Source organism: Curcuma longa, chromosome 4 (assembly GCF_044706935.1).
Source record: "Curcuma longa cultivar G26 ecotype Majalengka, Jawa Barat chromosome 4, ITB_CL_G26_1.1, whole genome shotgun sequence".
In the NCBI taxonomy this organism is placed as follows: domain Eukaryota; kingdom Viridiplantae; phylum Streptophyta; class Magnoliopsida; order Zingiberales; family Zingiberaceae; genus Curcuma; species Curcuma longa.
In genome coordinates this window covers 17,297,644-17,320,357 of record NC_133864.1, presented here as the reverse complement: position 1 = coordinate 17,320,357, position 22,714 = coordinate 17,297,644, and the positions used below count along the sequence as shown (strand labels likewise).

At 38.7% G+C, this 22,714-nt stretch overlaps 2 pseudogenes; one reads left to right on the top strand and one right to left on the bottom strand.

Annotated features, from left to right (window-relative positions):
- The first annotated feature begins 603 nt into the window (after window positions 1-603).
- Window positions 604-6,087, top strand: LOC141827820 (uncharacterized; annotated as a pseudogene).
- A 2,095-nt stretch (window positions 6,088-8,182) lies between these two features.
- The window catches only part of LOC141826738 (protein VERNALIZATION 1-like), a 34,449-nt pseudogene continuing 19,917 nt past the window's right edge, over window positions 8,183-22,714 (bottom strand).

Genomic DNA, 22,714 nt, shown 5'->3' with positions numbered 1-22,714 from the left:
TATCTCCATGGAGACTCTTTCTCTTTTTTTCTTTAGGATGACTACCAAATCCAGTTGCAAATCAACATAAAGATTTGATAGGAAGGGCCCTTCTAGATAGTTTTTTTAAGGAATAAAATTTCACATATGTAATGTTGCATGACTTCTAGAAATTCTATCCATAATATACAATGCCTATCTCACAAAATTGCAATCCTGCATTGCTCAACAATTCTGCAAACTCATGGATCTATAAACTCAAAGTAGCAAAGAGAAGAAAAAAGATTTGTATTGTTTTTATGTCACAAGGGTGAGACTCTTACAATCTCTTTGTAGATGGCTAGGCATCTACCTGAAAGGGTTGTGCTTATTCAAGAGCTCCCAACCAGAAGGGATTTATTGTTCTATAGGAGTCCCATGCATCACCAGTTGATCAATTCTAGTTGGCTGCTGGATATGAGCTTCGGTTAGTTGACCATTTTTTGTTTAACCATGCTCACTCCTTTCCTCCTTTTTTCTTCCTTATATATAAGAAAGAAAGGAAAAAAGGAGAATAAGAAAAGAAGAGGAGTGGGTACAGTTAGCTGAAAACACTTGACTCAGCTAAGCTCAAACACAATAGAAGATTACTTATATGTTGGAGGTAAAAAATAAGTGCCACTTCATGTACTTCTTTGTGCTTTTTTTGTATCTTTTTACATATAAGTTGAATTTGATGGACCATCCTGACCCACACAATTAGAATTGATGCAGTTTTTTTTTTCCTGATAGGTACTTCTTTGAACATTATGAAGTGACATAAGAAGGATTTGTTTTTGTGGATTAGGCACCTGGGATTTATAAATACCACTTGGTATCACTTGATAAGCATCTAAAGTTGCTTGAGCATCAGCTTGAGTCCCACAATGTCAAAGGGTCAATCCCAAACAAGATTTCAGTCAGGGAGGAGAGCACTTGGAAAGTGCAAAAATAAGACCATTGAAATTATTGATATTGAAAAAGGGAAAACTATAGATGCCTCAGAGTCTTCCCATCAAGATTCTGACTACCCAAAAGCTAAAACTAATGAAATTCCTTCTGTCATTATACACATTGATGATGAAGAGGGAGAAATTGATAAACTTCAAAGTAATGCAGATCAGCATTCCACAAACTGCATTTTATGTCCTGTGTTTGACAGTCATTCAGCACAACAAGAATTAGATGATGAAGAATGTGTAATGTACTCAAAAGAGGATCTTTCCTCTTCTTCTTATTCTAGTAGAAAAGGGTTCACAAGATTTGTTTCATCTGGAAGTCCTCATGCTCTATATTATTCTTGTTCAAGAAGATATTCATCTGAAAGTGACAGTTCAACCTTTAGCACTTCTGGAAGCGATGATTCTGATTTAGAAGTTGAAGATATTAGTGGGCATATCCATGAACAGTGGGAAAGAGCAGCTCTTAGGAGAAAAATGTCACAGACAGTAAGAATGAGATCTGACAACCAGTGTAGTGTCTCGGGATCAAGTGTTGATCCTTGTTTTTCATCATCTGAACCTTTTCAGAATATGGTTGATTTGGATGACTGTAGGATCAAGAGCTGCTGTGAGCATTCCAATGTTCCCTGTAAGAATAGGAGCTTCTGTGAGCATTTCAAAGACACTCGAAATGTGGACTTGAGATCTCAGATCTTTGGAACTCATATTGATCTTAACGAAACTTTTACTCCAGTTTCTGAAAGTGGTCACTTGAGATCTCAGATCTTTGAAACTCATATTGATCTTAATGAAACTTTTACTCCAGACTTACAAATGCAAGGGAATGGCACTGTTAGTATCGATGGGTTTTGTTGCATAGAAAAAGCTGAGAAAGCTCCATCAGGGAATTGTTCCTCCACAAGTACAATAAGGGTTGAAACAAACTTTGAAGACGAAGAGGAGCCTAGTGCTGGAAAACCGTCCAACTCTATGGATTCCTGGCATCCTAAGGCTAACAGCACTTGTAATCATAGTGAGAAAGAATATCACCTTTCCGCAGAATCACAACATGACAACCCAGTTCGCCTGGAAATTAATCCAGGAGCGAAAGGGAAGTCATTTGTGGAACAGACTCCTGCATTCAATGATCCATTACATGATGAACCAATAAACAAATATAGTACTGAATCATTTGACTGTGAAACTAAAGTCATTCATGGGAAATCTACTTCCATAAATGATGCGGAAAATGAAGCTTCGGGACGGAACTTCTCTTCACATGCAGGCATGCAAGATTTATCTTTCTCCATTGACAATCTGACTAATGATCCTGAAAAACATAATAAAATTATAATAAAGCCAACTGTACCCGAAGGTTCAGAGTACCACTGCTGCAATTAGTGATCGTGAAAAGCATAAGGAATCTGATGAATACAAACGAGCTGCTGAAGAAGAATGGGAACAAAGGAAGCGTGAGATACAATCTCAGGTTTTTATCTTATCTTTCTTTCAGTTATCTTACACCAGTTCCTTCCTAAATTACCAACATAATCTTTCTTTTTTTCTTCTGCTTGATTGGTGACATTTTTTTTTTGATATGGTACATGGAAATTTTTCAATTTTTTGTCTCTTTAATGATGGCTTGCACATTGTCAAGTTATTCTTTTGAGGATAGGTAAATGCTTTACCTTCAAATATGATTTTGATAAAGATGCATAACCACTTTTTTTAGGTTAAAATCCATTTGGGACTGAGAAACAATGAACATGTCAATTTCTTGAACTATATGATTAGAAAGGTTCCGCCATGATTAGTGCTTGTTAGCTGAAGGAAGAGGTTTTATTGTGATCATTTCTAATTTGGAAAGGTTACGGAAAAGTTTATTTTTAAAGTATGATAGCCTCATCTTATATGACGGCAAGCACCTGGTATTATCTATTTAATTTGATTTTCTGCTGGCTACAAGCAACAAGAACAAACTTCCTGATGATACTAAATGACTCGTACAAAATGAAAATGAGAATTTTACCATTTTTGCAAATGAACCATGCCACTGGTTATTAACTGTTTTTGTTTGAATTCTGTAGGCAAAAGAAGCACAGCGATTGCGGAAGAGGAGAAGAGCTGAAAGCTTGCGTTTATTAGACATGGAGAAAAGGCAAAAGCAACGGGTAGAGGAAATCAGAGAATCACAGAGGAAGGTACAATTGTGTTTTTTTTGCCACTGCATGTAGATATATTTTTTGTCCACGGTTTACATTTGACAAGTACCAAGCAAAAATCTAGAATGTGAGCACAAAATATAGCATCTCGCATAGTGAAACAAAATATTATGAAATTTATATCCTCCTCACATTAAATAAGTCATCAAGCATTATCGTTATTTCATTATTTCTTTTTATTTTTCTCAGGTAAGTTCACTATTTTTTATGTTTTTCTCTTTTATACTTTTACAAATTATGTCTTTATGTATATATATAGGTGAATGATCTATAATCCATTCTATAAAAAAATATTATATAAATATAGAGGGTGAATGATGCACAATCCACAATCCATCCGGTAAGCAATGCCATTATATATATAAGGATGCATGATTAGTAACTCATCCAGTTGTAAAATTGTATCTTGCATAAAAAGATAAACGACCTATATTCTACCTAATGAGGAATGAACTAAAACCCACATATGAATACATATTAATTGATCTCTTCGAGATAAATAATTACATATTAATTTCACCAATCTCACATTTAATTGTTATCTCTAACCATATATCATAATGTATTCTTGTCTCTTTTAGTTATGTAGTTATCAAAGTTATTACTAAATAGTTTTCATTTAAATTTATTTAACGATTAGATAATATCGTGAAGAACAAAACTGAAGATAAGGAGCTACAAATGGAGTGATGATTAACTTCTAAAAACAATCCCTCCTGTGTATATCACTCACATGAATCAACGATAACGAGGATAAAGTCATATATAATATGAAAGAAAAAAATCAATTTTGTTTCCCTCATTTAATCCCATAATATATTATCTAGTTTCCATTTCAGATTTAACAGTTAAAAATTTCCTTTTTGAAATACTTTCATAATTATCGCTATGAAAGCAATGACTTTAACACTTTTAGTACTATATGAATCTGTGCAGTGCTGTTTTTCTTCCTTTTGATTTTTACCAATTGATGTAGCAGTGTATAAGTGAATGTTGGCCTGGACAATTATTGATATTGGAATTATAAGATCATATTTAAAATTTCAGTTCTATGCTGATCTCAAGGATCCACCCAACAAGTGTGCACCGCGACCATGTTGCTAGTGTCAGAGAGAAGATTAAAATGGTTAAAATATAGTTCAAATAGAATGGGTTGGTACCATATGATACGGAATACAGACCTTAAATAGTTGCTCACTGTGGATTGTTTGAAATTTGAGCAGTTTTCCTGTTTGTACATGTTTAGATTAGTGAACATGACAACTAGGCAGCGTGATGTAACATTTTGAACGATGCCGTAAGTTTGCTGCATGTAACATGTGATTGGGTTTTCCACTGTATTCTTACCTTGTGGTGTTCATAGAATCTCAATCCTGACAGTCTTTGTGTCACCCACAGATTTCAATCAGTGAGTTACATGAATATGTTCTTAAAAATTATTGTTGGATCATTACTTGATACTTTGATTAATTTCTGTTCCGGTCTCCCTCAAAATTTATCTTTCCTTCACTTATTATGCTTTAACTCCTGTCAATTTCTTTGCTATTTTATTTGGTGAATTACTTAAGAATTTCCTTTTTAAGTGGTAATTCTTTGTGAACCTTTACTAATTTTATTTGTCAATTGTAGGATGAGCAAATGGTACATCTGAAAGAAGAACTCCGCGCTGAAATAAGAAAAGAGCTGGATGGGATTGAATGGAGATACAGGGACATGGCTTCACTCCTACGGGGATTAGACATCCATGTTGAAGGCGGTCCATCTCCCATGTTATCCGAGGTACCAGTTATCATCTCAAACTAAGCTATTGATTTGCTATGTGATACTACTGGGTTGGATTTTATTGAACGACAGTCCATTTGGCTGTTTAGATTGGCTTCTTATTTTGCTTTCTTTCTAAAGAATGTTGTTTTTTTTGTCATAAAAATGATAACTAAATAACCTTCTTTTTGTGTTATTAATTAGCATGTATTTTCTTCATTTCATTCTGAGGATTTCTTGCATAAGTTGAAATGCCAATATCACTAAATTTGTGGGGATTGATGACCTCATTCTGATTGTTGCAGGAATCTCAAGTGACAAATGTTTTTTTTTATACTTAGTAGGCTATTGGTTCTTTTCTCTAGTTAGGAGGTTTGTTCATTTAATATTCCAGGAATTTGAAGAGCTGTATCTGCTTGTACATTTTATTCTCGACCTCTATCACCCCATACCGACTATGTACAAGCGATAAAAGCAAAGAACTGTAGCTTGGTTTTAGTTTTTACCCAGATTCAGCATAAACATCGCAATCTTGGTTCCACTCGCTATTCTAATTAAGCCTTAATTGAGGCCAATCCAAGTTTATTTCTAAATCCACTTAATTATACTCAATTAGGCGGACATGACTAACCCTTGTCCAGTGTCAGCACCTCATGATTTTGGCCACATGACATGGCAGCTTGTTGATTCCTACTTTTACTTTCACTTTTGTCTTAGGTATCTGTTGGAACATTGACTAGTATCTATTTGACTAATAATTTTCCCAGGTTCATGCTGCTTATAAACAAGCTTTGCGGAGATTTCATCCTGACAGAGTTTCTAGAACTGACATCCGGAAACAAATTGAAGCAGAAGAGATATTTAAAATGATTTCACGCTTGAAAGAAAAACTGCTACCTGCACTATAATTATCTAGTTTACTTGTTATGGAGTCATCTGATGCATGGGTTGGGATTCTTTAGCTGTTTACACTGGTGTTACTGGTGCGCCGCCTCCCCATTACTGTCTATTTCTAGATTCGTTAGTTCCATTCAAGCTTTTTTTTGTTCTGTAACTCTAATTGATTAGTCCAATTTTTTCAAGTTAGGTCACATGGCCTGTTTGAGGGCCTAATTTAATTGCTCAGTTATGAAAGAACATTTTAATGATAATCTGTTATTTCACAAGAGTCCTTCACTAACGAGGGTTGTAATCAGTTTAGACTTACGATGATTTTGGCAACGGGAAATCTGACTGTCCAACCAGACCGTTTGATTTGGTGAGCATTCATCATGATATTGGGCTTGCAATTTGTATTTTGCTGGGCTTCAATGAGTTCTGTTGTCATGTTGTATTGTTATACAACAATAACAACAACAATTAAGTCTAATTTCATTAGGTGGGATATGGATCATTCTTTACTATTAGTCTCTATCTCCTAATATATCATCATTTATATTTAAATAAATTTTATTTTATTTTATCGTTGTTAATTAAGTTTTTTTCTCCTCATTTAATGTGCATATTTGTTATAGTTTCACATTGTTTTAATGGAGTATTTATTGGTTGTTTAGTACATGTCTATATCATCTTAAGCGTGTTTCTTAGAGTTTTTCCTTAATAGGTATAATTTTAATTTTTTATCTTATATTTTCATTTCTTATCTTGTCCATCTTCGTATGTTCGTATATTTATTTTAACATCCTCATCTTTGTAACTTTAATCTTCTGCTTGTGTGTTCAAGTTATAGTTTAACATGCAATTTCATATGATATAACAATTTGTAGAACTCTCCTTTAAGTCTTTTAGAGGTATTTTACGATAATAAAGAACATTTGATGTTCTTCTCTATTTCAATTATTCTATTTTTATTCTATTTAAAACCGCTCTTTTAATCCTTTCATCTTTTTATAAAAATGATCATAAATATTTAAAACTCTTAGTTACAAATAATTCGTCATCGTCTATCTTAATAATTATTTCATTACGTCTAATATTATTAAATTTAAATTTTATATATATATATATTTTTATTCTATTAAATTAAAAAATCTTTCACTTTCTGTATTTCTCATCAATATTTAAATTTAATATTTATTTCTTCTCATGTTGTATTGTATTATTATGATATATAAAATTTGTTTTTTTTTTTCGATAATAAGAATTTTATACGATGCAAAGTTAGTTGAACTGGAGATGTGCAACACAGATCAACTCACAGATGGTATGTCCTATATACCCTATCCTCCAGAATACCGTCGGCTGGTTGATGTCTATCACTTTGTAACAGGTCCAAAGTAGAAACATCAATATCTAGCCATTCCTCATAATTTCACTTTATATTAGATGCCGGAGATCAAAACCATTAGACAACTATAATACTTAACCTTCTGTCTAAGGGTTAGAGTTGGTAGGTTTACTCATTAATCCATATGTTTCATATTTATAAAATTATATAATCATAACTTGTAAAGCATGATTTCTCACAGATAGTATTTTTGAAATATTTATAAATTTTTGCGCAATGTGCATGGTTTTATGCTAGTAGATGGATCTGTATAGGGCCGTAAACGAATCAAATGTTCATGGGCAAACTTGACGTTCGACTTGATGATGAAAGCTTATTTATGTTCGTTCAATACACACAAGGTCAATTAAATAAATAAGTTTGAATAACTCATTAAACTAAATGAACAAGCTTGTGAACTATTCATGAATAGAGATTGTGAACTGGGCAAGGGTCATAGTTGAGTTGTTATGACGAGGCAGACTTGCTAAAGTGGACAAGGGTCGAATCTCGACGAAACCGAGGTAATGCCTTCTTCCGTCGTAGCCAATTGCAATTTCTCGATTTACCTCCTTCACAGATGGTCGTGGGGCTAACTGTGTAGAATTGTTGGGGTGGCGGATTCCATCTTTTACTGAAGTGAACTGCTTGTGAACAATATTTATGAATAATATTCACGAACAAAATTTGTGAACCATGATCATTAATAAATTAACATGATAAATAAATGTATATTTTTTTAAAAAAAACTGAACAAACAAACTTCTATTATCAAGCTTCAATAATGAACCAAACAATTTTTAAAATGTAAAAATTTCAAACAATCAAATAAACTTGAAGTGAAAATTTGATAATATTAAAACGAACCAAACTTAAACGAAGCTTGAACCAAACTTGAACCAAGTTCAAATTCATAAAAAGAAATCAAGCAAACTTGAACAACTATTTCAATAGTTTAATTCATTTCAGGTTTGGTTTCGCTTAACTCAGCTACCTTATCATATAAGTTTAAACATCACAAGCTTAATTCGACTTAACTCGTTTACAGTTTACAACCCTGTACACGGAGGATGTCTATAAAATTTTGATATACAATACTGTAAGACATCACAGCATTTGCATTCCACTGAAAGCTAGTGGCATGGTTTCTGCTGTGCTGCCGAAAAGTATAGGATATTCGAAGCATGTAGCTTCATAGCACTACTAGCAGCAGTGAACATTTAGCGTTGTTTTCAACACATTCACAGACGCAGCAAAGGCTAAATAACAAGTTAGGGGTAGCAAGAAGCTCGAAAAAAAGTCAAGCATGCCCGGACAGTGGGCACGTACGAGCTGAACATGGTGGCGGAGCTAGTGATCATCAAACAGAGATTCATTATTTTGTGCCAAGTTTACCACTAGCCGTTCAGGTGGTGGAGCATCCATGGCGGCAACAAGCTACCGCTGATCCTAACCTGAGTCTGTGCAGCTGCCTCGCCAGGGCCATCGCCACCTCCCCTTCCTTGGTGACACCTGGAAAGCTAAATGATTAGTTCCTAAACAAATCTATACTTCATACAGCAAATCTTCGAGAGTAAAGTGTCAGCTTGTTTTGTAAAGAAGTGCAAAGGGTGAGCACCAGATGTTTAGCGTGGGTTGAGGCTCTGCCACCAGAGGAGGAGATGATACGGGGCTTGTTCGGTCTTGTTCCCAGTGAGCTCGCTGCTTCTCCTTCAGCTAGTTTACATGACATCACAAGAAAGGTGAGTGATCATTTCTGGATCTGAACTTAATTGAGCCACAGTCAACACTGTGTTACCTCTTGCTCTAAATTTTTGTTCTGCTCTCGAAGTGCTCTCTCCTACACATCGGAAGGAAAAAGAAGTTAAAAGGATTCCATGAAGCTCTAGATATGCAATCTGCTGCGACTGAAACGCCGGTGAGAATGCTAATTTTTTTCTTTAGCATTTAATGATTTAGTTAATCTAACAATACAGTATTTAAATACCTAGGTATTTAAGTTGTGAATTGCATTTAATGAAGTAACTAGACATCCTTCTCAAACCTGTACTAAAATATAAAGTGAAGTATTCGAGATTACCTTCCGTTGAAGCTCAGCAATGGAGTCAAACATGACTTGGCTCTGTGGAGTGAACAAATAGCTTCGACTTTTAAAGAGATTGTTTATTGTTTTAGATCGGAAATTGTTAGTGATGGGCATGTAGAACTGAAATTACCTTTCTTGACCTGACATGCTTTAGAGAAATTTCCAGCTGATGCTCTAACTGTTGGAGTTCTTTGAGATTCAAGGAATCCAGTTGTTCTCCCATTAGATGCCTGTGAGATAGAGGTAGTGTGAATCAGTGTTTATTAGGGCAACGAGTATGTCTAATGGTAGGCAATTCTTCGATTACCTTTGACTTTTACTTAAACTTTCAACCTTGGCCTTAAGCTTTGCCATATTCTTGACACCAATTGGTCTGCATATTACAAACTATTAATCTATCAAGAAAGTCAAAAAATTTCATTTGTATTTAGATGAAAGACCACAATTGGAGAACTTAGTTCTTAGACTAACTAATCAAAATTGAATTGCATGTTCGTATAGTTTCACTAACTTAAAACCTAAACTAAGCTTTAAGTTAGATCTAACTGGCATGCCGACTCATTAGATGTCAGAAAACAAGAATAACAATGCGTATGGTAGTGCTGCAAGTATACAACATAGGGCAGGACTGTTTAGTTTACTGACCTGAGACTCAAGATCAGGTGATTTGAGAGTCTTTTCTGCATACGTGTAATGCTCGTATCGTTCGAGAATCTTTTCCATACTGTAAAAAGGTGTGCATGGATAAGGATTGTGCTAACAAAGAATCCAGGATATCATTGTTTCTCCTACTTGTTGAAACATAAATTGCAGGAAAAGGGCACTGAAATGCCATTAATGGAGTAAATTCAATGAGAGTTAATTCCGTATGCCCATGCACCTCAAATTTACTTCCAATTAGTGTTTCAAGTAACTATATATGTAGCAACAACCTTTTATCACTATTGCTAATTGAATGAAAAACTATAGGCAATTGACAGAGGTAATTGGACAGTTGCATAGTCCCTAAGTGCCTCATTTATGCATGCAGTGACTAACTCTCATGGCCCATGGTGGCAGGTGTTAAGTAAGCTAAATGTAAGAGTTTTGTTCTTAAAAGTTGTCATGATCTAGTCCTTCCATTTTCATTGATCATCATGATTTAATCTCTATTCCAAAAGGCTTATATCTGGGTATTTTAGTTGTCATTAGTAGTCGGATAAATTGTTGATCTCTTCAGTAAAAGGTGGAATCTGCTACCCAGCGGTTCCACACGATCGGTCCTACGATCATCTATGAAGAGGTAAATCAGGAAGATACAATTGATCATTACGGAGGAGGGTATTGCTTCGGCTTCGCCGAGATTATAAATTGTTGATCTCAAAAGTTGAATGAATGATGCTGTAGATTAGGTTGAGAGTTAGATCCAGGAAAACTTTTAATTCAAAACTTGAAAATAATTCATCATCAGTAAATTTTTAATCACCTACCAAATTAACCATCTCCACCATCTAATTTTAAATTAAAATTTAATCATTTTAAGTAGGGTTGAACATTCTGTTAAAATCAAACTGATCAAATCGAATTACACAAAATCAAACTAACTGACTGTTATGGTAGAAATCCGATCTCTTTCCCTGAGCTCTACTTGCCTTCCTACAACTAGATGTGTAGCCTCCTGCCCAAGGTTAACATGAGTCTAAGGGCGGTGGCCGACGAGATCCGACATTGCCCCTGTTATGCTTAAGTCAGAGTTTCCTTACTAGTTTGTACGAAGTAATAGAAAAATTAAAAAACTCTGTTACTTCTTCAATCACCATACCTTTTATGCTGCCCTTACAGGATAACGGTTTTCAGTAATAATTGCCTTACCACAATGGTCGCCACCCTTCACTAATGATCCAGCCCTTCCGTTGTAATGACTGTTGCCATCCTTTAATGACTTCCATACACTAATGGCTAAATGCATATCTCCTTACTGCTTATTGACATATAACATTTTTCGAACTCATCAACTCCTCGTCGAGCGCTCAACCGCTCGATTTCTCGAGCTTCAAAGGACTTGAGTCCTGGGCACCATAGCCGAATCACGAGATGCCCGAACGTTATGCCTGTTTCGATTGGTTCGGTTAATTTAAAAAAATTTAATTTGTTTAGTTTTGGTTAATTCAGTTCAATTTGGTTCGATTCGATTTTAATCGAATACTCAACCCTAATGCCTGCCTCTTTCTTTAGAACTAAGCTTGAGCTCCCTAGTCACTTGATTCTAAAACTTCCATTTTCACTCAAGCGCAACACATCTATTGCTGACGACTCATGGATTGGGTCTGTGGCGATCTTGGTCTGGAAAACGGAGTGACCAAACGTGTTGCCAATGTGTCGTACTCCTAAAGGGGTATCATCAGTCACCCCTGCAGTTAGACGATGGGGCATTCCTCTACGGTGATTTGACACTTTCTTTACTGCAAATGTGATATTCCACTCCTAATACATTATATAAAAGGAGTCCGTTTTCGCGAGCCAAGGTACACACATGCACACACTTACATCTATATACGCTCATCTACTGTTCTTCTTCTTAAGCTCCTCTGATCAATCATTTAGTTTGGACATCGGAGTGGCTGAGTCAGGGCACCATTGACCTCCATTCTAACTCTCTTTCTTTCTTAAGTTTCACAGGCTCTCTAGTCAGTCTACCTATTCTTGGGTCTTCAGTGACTTCGTCACTATAGAAGCCAGCTATCCGGTGGCTCATCTCGTGACGATTTCAAGAAGGAACATTGTCCAACCCCTTTTCCCCTTCTCCCCTCGATCCTTCCTAATTATTTCACTTCCCGAGCAACCCCTTCTCCTGACTTGGCCCGAACACTCAACCTCTCCCACATCACAAGCTTCGGTTCTCCTTGCACCAACCTTCCCCCAAGTTCAACCATTCCCGACCCTTCGTCTGAGCATCCATACTCTTAAGCCTACAGAAGAGGCTCAACCAAGCTCCCCTCTGACTATGCCACCACTTTGCCTACGGTCTTCATCTCCGGATCTCTAATACCTTAGCCGAACACTCCCATATCACCTAGCACTGCTCACTTGCCTCCTCCCATACGATCCCCACCAAACACCCTCCTCCAGCGCCTAGCCCATCAATCTCCTGAAGAACTCTACCTCCTTAACCAAGAAGACTTGGATGCACCCCTCAAACAACTTCGACATGGACTTAACCTAGTAAGAATCACAATCATATTTCTCCAACCCTTTCCCTTTCCCTAAGCTCCCTAACGACTTGCACTTCGACAAGCACTTGCCGGGCAATGAGATTTCATCCACCACTACAAAATTCAATAGACTCGAGCCACTACCCAAAACGCTGAACTTCAAGCACAAGTCATGCAGCTAAACCGCCCTCCATCAATCATAGGAGAAAGAGGGAGAACCATAAAAGATAGTCTGAAAGAATGCTGCCAACAGCTCAATGAAAAAAAATCAAGAACTCGTGGAATCCTGAGATCAAGCTGTAGCCACTTGCCTGCAACAACAACTAGGCCACTGCAACACCCAACTGGCTCAGGCCTCTGAAGCAGTAGCTTAGGAGGCTCAAAAACAGAAATAGTTAGAGATGCAAATCTAGTTTCTGGAGAAGAAAGTGGAGGTAGAACAGAGCTATGTTATTTACACTCTAGAAGAGTGGAATAGAGTAGATAGTCATGATTGGATTGCCGAACACAAACTCAACGTTCACTAGCAACATTCTTCTCAGAATCTCAACTCGCCAATAACTAGAGAGATATCCAGAAGCACCATCAAAGCTTTTACCACCATTGACTCACAAATTACGACTGCATATCAGAAGATGTTGGTCCTTGCCCACAAGGTTTCACAAGTGTATCAGGAAGCTGCAGCTGCTCGTGCTGAGCAAAAGGATCCCCGGGCTTCCGAAGCAGAAAGTTAGAGGGTGGGGAACAACGACTGAATGACCGGCTCCAGACTTCTGAGGAAGAACATTGTAAATCTCAAGAGCAACACCTGACCAACCAAATCTGGGCCTCTGAGGCGGAACACTGGTAGACCCGGTAGCAACAACTCACTGACCAGCTCTGGGCATCTGAGGAAGAACGTTGGCAGGTCCGGGAGCAACAACTGATCGATTGGTTGATCGCCAAGGCCGACATATATTCCCAACTTGGATTCAAAGGTATCGTAAAACCATTCAAATCCCAGGGATATCCGCCTACCGACAGGTCCAACGACTTCCTGGATTACCAAGCTGCCCTAGTTAGTTATCCCCTAAAAGCTTTTGAAGCACAATTAGAGTAGGAATGAACTAGATTTCTTTAGCTCTCCCTTATTATAATGTAAACCTCAGCCTGGGTTGTGAAAGAATATGTTTTAAATTATATTTTTGGTTTATAATGCTAATATCTTCATTTTGTTTGAACTAAACACACAATAAGGCTTTGATCTTTTGGACATATTCACAAATAGTACTAAAGAATCACAACCACCTCTAAGGAAAATCCCTCGTAGCTAAACATCCCAAGCCGTTCGCAAGCTTGATTGGTCGAGGACTAGGATACTAATATCTGGCCGGTTCGGGACCTTGGGGCTCGATTGATCGAGGACCAGGATACTATATATCTAGTCGGGTCAAGACCTAGGGGCTCGATTGATCGAGGACTATGAGATTATATATCCGGTTGGGTCGGGGACTTGAGGGCTCAATTGACCAAGGACAAGAAGACTAAAAACCCGACCTGGCCGAAGATTCGAGAACTCCACTAGCCGAGGACCAGGAGACTATATATCCAATCGAGCCAAGGACTCGAGGGCTTGATTGGTTGAGGAATCGGGGGCTCGATTGGCCGAGGATTAGGAGACTATATATTCCATCGGGTCAAGGACCCAAGGGTTTGACTGGCCGAGGACTAGGAGACTATATATCATACCGAGCCGAGGACCTGAGGCCTTGACTGGTTGAGGACCAGGAGATTATATATTCAACTGGGTCGAGGACTTGGGGTATCGACTGACCGATCAGCAAGAGACTATATATTCGATCAAGACGAGGATGTGAGGGCTTGACTGGTCGCAGATTAGGTCACTGTATATTCAGCTGGGCCGAGGATCCAAGGGCTCAACTGATAGAGGACTAGGTGACTATATATTTGGTCGACTCGAGGAACTGGGGTTCGACTGCTTGAGGACTAGGTGAGTAAATATTCGGCCAGGTTGAGGGTCTGACGACTAAACTAGATAAAGGCAATCGAGTCATGCTTGGCCCCACAACCCTAGAATATCCACGGGGTCGGAAAAGAGATTTCCTTCTTTTAGCTCCCCCTCTTTAATAAAAAAATGATGAAGTAAGGTTGAAGATGAAGGATATTCCAAGGGCGAAGTAGATTGCTGCCTTCCACATCTTGCATATAATAAGTTCTGTCAGTCAACTTTTTTACCACTTTAAATGGATCCTCTCATATAGGTGCCAACTTCATAACTTCTCCTGTCAGTCGAGATTTACACAACACCAAATCTCCCACTTGGAAAGAGTGAGGAAAAACCCTCTGATTAAATATTTGGCTAACGCACCATTGATAGACAACCATATAAACTCGAATTGCTTCACGCTTCCCTTCCACTAAATCCAGATCCACCCTTCGTGGCTCCCTATTGTTTCTTGATTGATAAGTTTGTACTCGGGCACTTGCTATCTCGGTTGACAATATTTCTTCCATCCAGTATACTAGACTGTAAGGAGTCTCCCTTGTTGGGGTTCAGCGAGTGGTTCGGTGCACCCGTAACACCCCAAACAACTCCACCACCCAATCTCCTTCACCAAACCCAATTTGGTTTTTAACCCTAGGATAGTATTCTAGTTAGTCACTTCCACCTGTCCATTGTCCTGAGGATATGCGATGGAGGTGAACGCTTGCTCGATCTTTAATTCCAGATGCCATGCCCAAATCTTATGCCCTTGGAACTATCTCCCATTATCATTAATTAGTCAATGAGAGATTCCAAACCGACATATAATATTCCTTCACAAAAACTTAATGATTGCATCTTCTATCACTCTCGCCAATGATTTTGCCTCTATCCATTTAGAAAAATAATGAACTGCTACAATCAATAACTTTCTTTGGAGGGGGGTTGTTGGTAAGGATCCAACTATATCCATTCCTCATTGGTCAAAAGGGCATAAAGACACCAGTATTTGCAGCAATTTCACTGGGTTGCTTAACATCTGACTATACATATGACATGCCTTTCAAGTCTTCACCAAATGGGCAACATCCCTTGTCATGGTTGGCCAAAAGAATCCCGCCAACATAGCTTTCCGAGCCAACACCTTACCTCCAAGATGATTACCACAACACCCCTTGTGAATTTCCCACAACACGTTCTTGACCTCAATTAGTCCCAAACATGGAAACAATGGTTAGCTGAAAGATCTCTTGAACACTATCCCATCGACTATTAAGAAATGCTAGGCTCATCATCAGAGAGAGACTTACCGAGAGGAACCTTTTCTTGTATATAACTAAGTAATTATGAATGCCAATCTAGCCTTTTCGGTTGACTTTCGTTTGATGTTACTTCTTGTACGTACTCCTGCAATGAAATGCTCATACCTCGAGGGGTCTCGTGTAACCCATTTTGCCAGTGAACTGACCATCTTGGCTAACATATCTGATTTACTATTTTCTTCGTGTGAGATCTATTGCAACACCAATTCCGTGAAATCTTCCATAGCCCATTCACATGTCTCACCATATTTGACCAGACGGTCCTCTTCCACTACAAACGAGTTGTTCTCTTAGCAAGTCACCAACTAGGAATCAAAGTACACCACAACTCAGGAAGCCCCGATACTCTTGCCTACCAGAAGCCCTATTAACAATACTTCATATTCAACCTCATTGTTAGAGACAAGGAAGTCCAACTGGATGGCTAGGCGGAACTCCTCCTCCTGAGGTGAGACCAAAACTACTCCCACCTCATTGCCTTTGGCAGTTAAAGATTCGTCTACAAACACCTTCCACACACGTTCCTCCTTGGGAGTAGCTAACTCTACTAAAAAGTTTGCGAGAGTTTACGCCATAATAGCCATGTGGAGTTGATATTGGTGGTCATACTTAACTCGATGGTCCATTTGACTAGTCACCCCAAAGCATCCGGGTGAACTAGAACCCTTCCCAAAGCACTATTGGTCAACACCACCACTGGTGTGATAAAAAATACGAGTACAACTGTCTTGCCGTCATCACAAGCACCATGTAAGTTTTTCTAGCTCGGAATAGCAGAGCTTGGGGCTATTGAACTACTCGTTCCTATCAGAGTAAGACAGAATTGAAAGCCCCTTTTGAAGTGGCCAAGTACACCCAGAGTTGCTCCCCTAGGTGTAGTTTAGATAACATTGACAAAGTTGGCCAAATATCTTTTCAACTCCTAGAAAGCTCGTTCACAGTCTTCGTTCCAATGAAAACGAGCTTCTCTTCTCAACACCCAAAAGAAAGGTAGACCCTTTTCAATAGATCTAGAGATGAATTTGGATAGAGCCACTATCGTCCTACCAGCCTTAGGCTTCCTAGAGAGTTTTTGGAGACTGCATATTGCAAAGGACCTAAGTCTTCTAAGGGTTTACGCCAATTTCTTGTTCAATTACCATGTAACCCAGAAATTTTTTGCTCTGAGTCCTAAAAATGCACTTACTCGAATTCAACTTCATGTTGTGCTCCTGTAGGGTGTTGAAAGTTTCTTCGAGGCCCATTATGAAATCTTTGGCCTAGACAAATTTGACCAGGATATCATCTACATACACCTCCATATTTTTCCCTATTTGTCAATCAAACACACAATCCATTAGCCTTAATAGGTGGCTTCTGCGGACATGATCACATAACAAAACATACCTTCGGATGTCACGAAGCTAACCTTATCCTAGTTTGCCTCTGCTAAAGGGATTTGATAATATCCCTGTTATGCGTCCATCAAAGAAATGAACTCATGACCTACCGTCAAATCTATCGGTTGATCAATCCAAGAGAGCTAGTAGAATCCTTCGAACATGCTCTATTAAGATCCTAGAAATCCATGCACATCCACTAACATCCTGACACTTTAGGCATCAACACCACATTCAACAACTATATAGGGAATTGAATTTCTTTCACATGTCCCACCTCTAAAATTTTCTTCACTTCCTCAAAAATGATCCTGCCCTTTTCTAGTCCAAAGTGCATTTTCTTGACTGTCCTGACCCTTGGGGTGATGTTAAGTTAGTGCTCCATTAGAGTTGAAGCGACTCCTAATAGATCTTGCACCCTCTAGGTGGATACATCTGTGTTCCTTCATAGACACACCATTTGATTTTCTCTGAGCGCGTCCCTCATGCCCGAGCTATTCGGGTAACTTTCCATTATTAGTTGGAAATAACACCATCGGCTCAAGGTCTTCTTTCAAAAATTCCCTTGATCTTGCTTCTTGCAAGAAATGAACACTGGGATCCCCCGATCTTTTCTCAACTTCAACTCTAGTTCTAACATGATCCCCTCATGGGTCTTCTTTTGGTCAACTTGAACCATTTTCACATAACATCCCCTTGTCACTTGCTGGCTCCCACGCAGTATCCCAACTTGATTCTCCACCAAGAATTTGATCTTTTGATGGTAGAGTGAAGTCATTGCCATGAAAGCAACCAAGGCTGACCACCCCAAAATAACATCGCAAGTAGGAACACCCACTATTGTGAACGAGGATATATGGGTCTTTCTAAGGGGCTCTTTCCCTAGTGATAGTGGCAAAACAATTTGCCCCATGGGTTGCCCCATGTGCCCTGCAAACCCAAACAAAGTAGTGGATACCGAATATAAATTGGCTTCTCCCAAGCACATCTGGTCAAAAGATCGCCTAAAAAGCACATTGACAGAACTCTCAGAGTCAATTAAGACTCGGGCTATTTCATAGTTGGCAATAGCCATTCTGATGACTAGAGTGTCATTACGAGGGAACGCCACACCTTCCAGATCCTCCGTTCCAATCATTTAGAAGTCTTGGCTTTAATGACGGGCTACCGCCCACCATCATATTCTCTGTGCCCTGTTAGAATTCCTATATGTTGCTCCCCAAGCAATAACATTGATCACTCCTTGTGAAGGAGTGTTGGTACAAGGATGTTCTTAGGCAACGCTTCAAGGGCTCCATCAAATAGTTGGTGGAGACAAAGGTCCTTGCATTTCCCCAGGAGATCGATCGCCTGTAGAATATGACACAAAATGGGGTGTGGACGGTGGACCTCCTGACTCTCTCGATTTTTTCCATCCAGACCGCAACATTTTTGCGTAGTATAGTTATACTCCATATGTTAAATGTAGAACATCTTGACTACAGATTTTATGGCTCCCCTTTATACTCGAGAGGACATCGGAGCACTTGGTAATCCTGGCATATTTGCAAAGCCTTATCTGTTGGGTTGCAAGGGTGCAAACATAGTCTCACATCTAAAGTACATGGAAAAGATCATGGGGTTAAAAGGATGGAAAGTATCTCCATTGGTATGAGACCTTTTGGGGAGAGCCCAAGAACAAAACCATGAGGGCTTAGGCCCAAAGTGGACAATATCATACCATTATGGAAATATTTTGATTCCATCGGTACTAACAAGTGGTATCAGAGCGAGATCGCTCTTCGCCGGACTAACCGCCGGATGAGCCATGATCTAGATCTAACCATGTGGTTTGAACCTTAAACAAAGGAAGTGGGTGCTCCCGTGTCTGAATCAAAAGGATCAGACACCAGGTGAGAAGTCCTAGTAGGTCGAGTGGATCGAGGGGCAAAAAGTCCTAGTTGCGACTAGGTGGGAAGCCCTAGTAGGTCGGGTGGATCGAGGGGCAAAAAGTCCTAGCTGCGGCTAGGTGGGAAGTCCTAGTAGGTCGGGTGGATCCAGAGGCAAAAAGTCCGGGTGGGTCGAGGATTCAGACATCAAAAACGACGTTGAGGGGGGTCTGTGGTCCTTTGTTTGAGGGGGGGATTGTTGGGTTGCAAGGGTGCAAACATAGTCCCACATCTAAAGTACATGGAAAAGATCATGGAGTTAAAAGGATGGAAAGTATCTCCATTGGTATGAGGCCTTTTGGGGAGAGCCCAAGAACAAAGCCATGAGGGCTTAGGCCCAAAGTGGACAATATCATACCATTGTGGAGATATTTTGATTCCATCGGTACTAACATTATCCTTAAGGATTGCCAAAGGGGTACCCCCAATCGTCATCACACCATGATATAAAATCTGAGGGTGCTCCACACGAATTGGTCGTGTTTCTATTGGATGTCGGCCAATGTTTGCCTTGTGGGTTGTCTATTCCGCCATGGTCTCTTGTTCTCGCCTAACACATTAGGCTACTCCACATTGATATATTTTTCTACTCACCCCAAGAGCTCATCACAAATCGTTGAGTGCTTGATGTGTATGAATCATGCATATGTTTTAGTCTTATTTAACATGCAATTATTTCATTATATGAACTTATTTTGTATAAACTTCTAGCATTCATATTCATTTCATCTTTTTAGTTCAGATAACTATGATTTGTCTTTTATATTGACAGGAGGTGGAGGTATTGGCATTAAAGCATATTGGGAGATGAAAAGCCAAAGGAAAAGCATTATAGCATGATTCACGGTTTGCCCGTGGCACCTACCATTGTTGTTGAACATCCATGAAGACAGAATTTGTTGGGTTGCAAGGGTGCAAACATAGTCCCACATCTAAAGTACATGGAAAAGATCATGGGGTTAAAAGGATGGAAAGTATCTCCATTGGTATGATGCCTTTTGGGTAGAGTCCAAGAACAAAGCCATGAGGGTTTAGGCCCAAAGTGGACAATATCATACCATTGTGGAGATATTTTGTTTCCATCGGTTTTAACAAGTGGTATCAGAGCGAGACTGCTCTTCACCGGACTAACCGCCGGATGAGCTATGATCCATATCTAACCATGTGGTTTGAATCTTAAACAAAGGAAGTGGGTGCTCCCGTGTCTGAATCAAGAGGACCAGACACCAGGTGAGAAGTCCTAGTAGGTCGGGTGGACCGAGGGGTAAAAAGTTCGAGTTGCGACTAGGTGGGAAGTCCTAGTAGGTCGGGTGGACCGAGGGGCAAAAAGTCCTAGCTGCGGCTAGGTGGGAAGTCCTAGTAGGTCGGGTGGACCGAAGGATAAAAATTCCTGGTGGGTCGAGGATTCAGACATCAAAACGACGTTGGGGGGGCCTATGGTCCTTTGTTTGAGGAGGGGATTGTTGGGTTGCAAGGGTGCAAACATAGTCCCACATCTAAAGTACATAGAAAAGATCATGGGGTTAAAAGGATGGAAAGTATCTCCATTGGTATGAGGCCTTTTGGGTAGAGCCCAAGAACAAAGCCATGAGAGTTTAGGCCCAAAGTGGACAATATCATACCATTGTGGAGATATTTTGATTCCATCGGTTTTAACAGAATTGACATTGGAGCATCGACCAGAATAGCCAGTCAGAGACATAATTGATGTTACAAATCATGAACTCCCCTTTTACAGTTGGTGAAGATGAATTACATTTGATCTATCTAAAGCTATTAATCAACCTTTTTCTAAAAATGATTGTTGTCGGGTGGATAATTTACAGCAAGTGGCTAAGGAAAATCACATATACATCCCCCTGGCAACCCCTTTGAGATTGAGCCTATTTGATGGAGGATCGAGAGATGGTGATACCAAAGTTCTCAAGTACCTTGTTGCTATACGAGCAAGGTTTAAGAGATACAACGACCTTTTGAAGTTAACTGTATTTGATGGAAGATCAAGAAAAGTTAGCAAGTAACTTGTTTCTACACGAGTAAGATTTAAGACATACGTTCTTAATAAGCCTATTAAGAAATGAGAGAAGTGCAACTTCCTCAAATCACATGCTCTCGATTGAATACAATAGGAGTCAAGCTTATAACCTAAAATAAGTACTTCTTGGAAGATAATCTAAATTTATTTTTCATTTTAGTTTTTCAAATTTCCTTTTATTTTGCAATTTGATGTTTTGATTTTGTAGGTATGTCCAAGACACTGACGAGTACAAGATTGAATTTTTTTTGAAGAATCAATAAGAAGCACGACCTGCTTGTGGTAGTCGCCAGAGTCGTGGTCCATCTGAGAGTAAAAAGCTAGCAATTTTGTGGAGGCATCACCAAACATAGCCTAGCTGTGGTGAGCACCATGATCGTGACCCCTTTTGCATATTAAAGAACAAACATTTATCTCAAAGCTAAGGTCATTTTTATCCACTTTCATAAAGTTTATTTTATACCGCTATGTCCTCCATACATTAATGATAATGCATATTAGTTTGGGGGAGTTTTGCTAGCTTAGTATTTTGTTTATTTAGTTTTAATTTGTCCTTGGTATCATGTCATTTTTTATTTGCTATTATTTCATACATTAGTATGTTTATCTTATTCATCATGCATCTATTTATTTCTTTCTTATAGCATGACATTAACATATTAAAATTTAATATTTTTTTTTGAAGTATGTTCATATCTTTAGCAATTTATTTTCTTCTATGTATAGTAGTAAGACATAAGCATTATTGAGTCAGAGAGTTTCATTATTGGTCTACTTGTATAGTATCTCTTTTCACATAAAATTTGATTTCGAGGGTTGAAGAATAAAAAAAAAATAGTATCCATTACATTAAACAAGTACCTTAGTTTCTTAGAGGACTCCTACTATATTTTGGTTACTAAAGAAATACTCGATTCGAGAAAATCATAAAAAAATAAAAGAAATTTTTTATTTTGAAAAAATATGAAAAAAATGTTTCACTACAAAAATACAGTTCTTTTGCGACGAACATTTGCGACAAAGATTTTTCGTCGCTAATTGGCGACGATAATTGCGACAAATAAGACATTCGTCGCCCAATTGCAACGAAAATTGCAACAAAAGAAGTTTAGTCGCGAATTTGGGACGAATAAATATTCGTTGCTAAAGTCGTCTCCATTTGGCGATGAAAAATTAAATTTGTCACAAAATTGGTGACGAATAAGTGATTCGTCGCCAATTTGAGCAGAATATAGTGGTCCACGGGTTCACGGGCTGAGTTAGGGTTACGACATTTGGCGACGAATCGGTGTTTTCATCGCCAAATTGGATAAGTATTTGTCGCTAAATTGGATAAGTTGTCGAGTCACAGGTGGGGCCATCACTTAGGCTATTTGGCGACGAAACTATGGTTTCGTCGCAAATTTGGCGACGAAAACCTGTTTTCGTAGCCAATTTGCGACGAAAACACCTATTCGTCGCCAAATTGGATAAGTTGTCGGGTCACGGGTGGGGCCATCACTTATGCTATTTGGCGACGAAACTATGGTTTCGTCGCAAATTTGGTGATGAAAACCTATTTTCGTCGCCAATTTTGCGACGAAAATACGTTTTCGTCGCAAA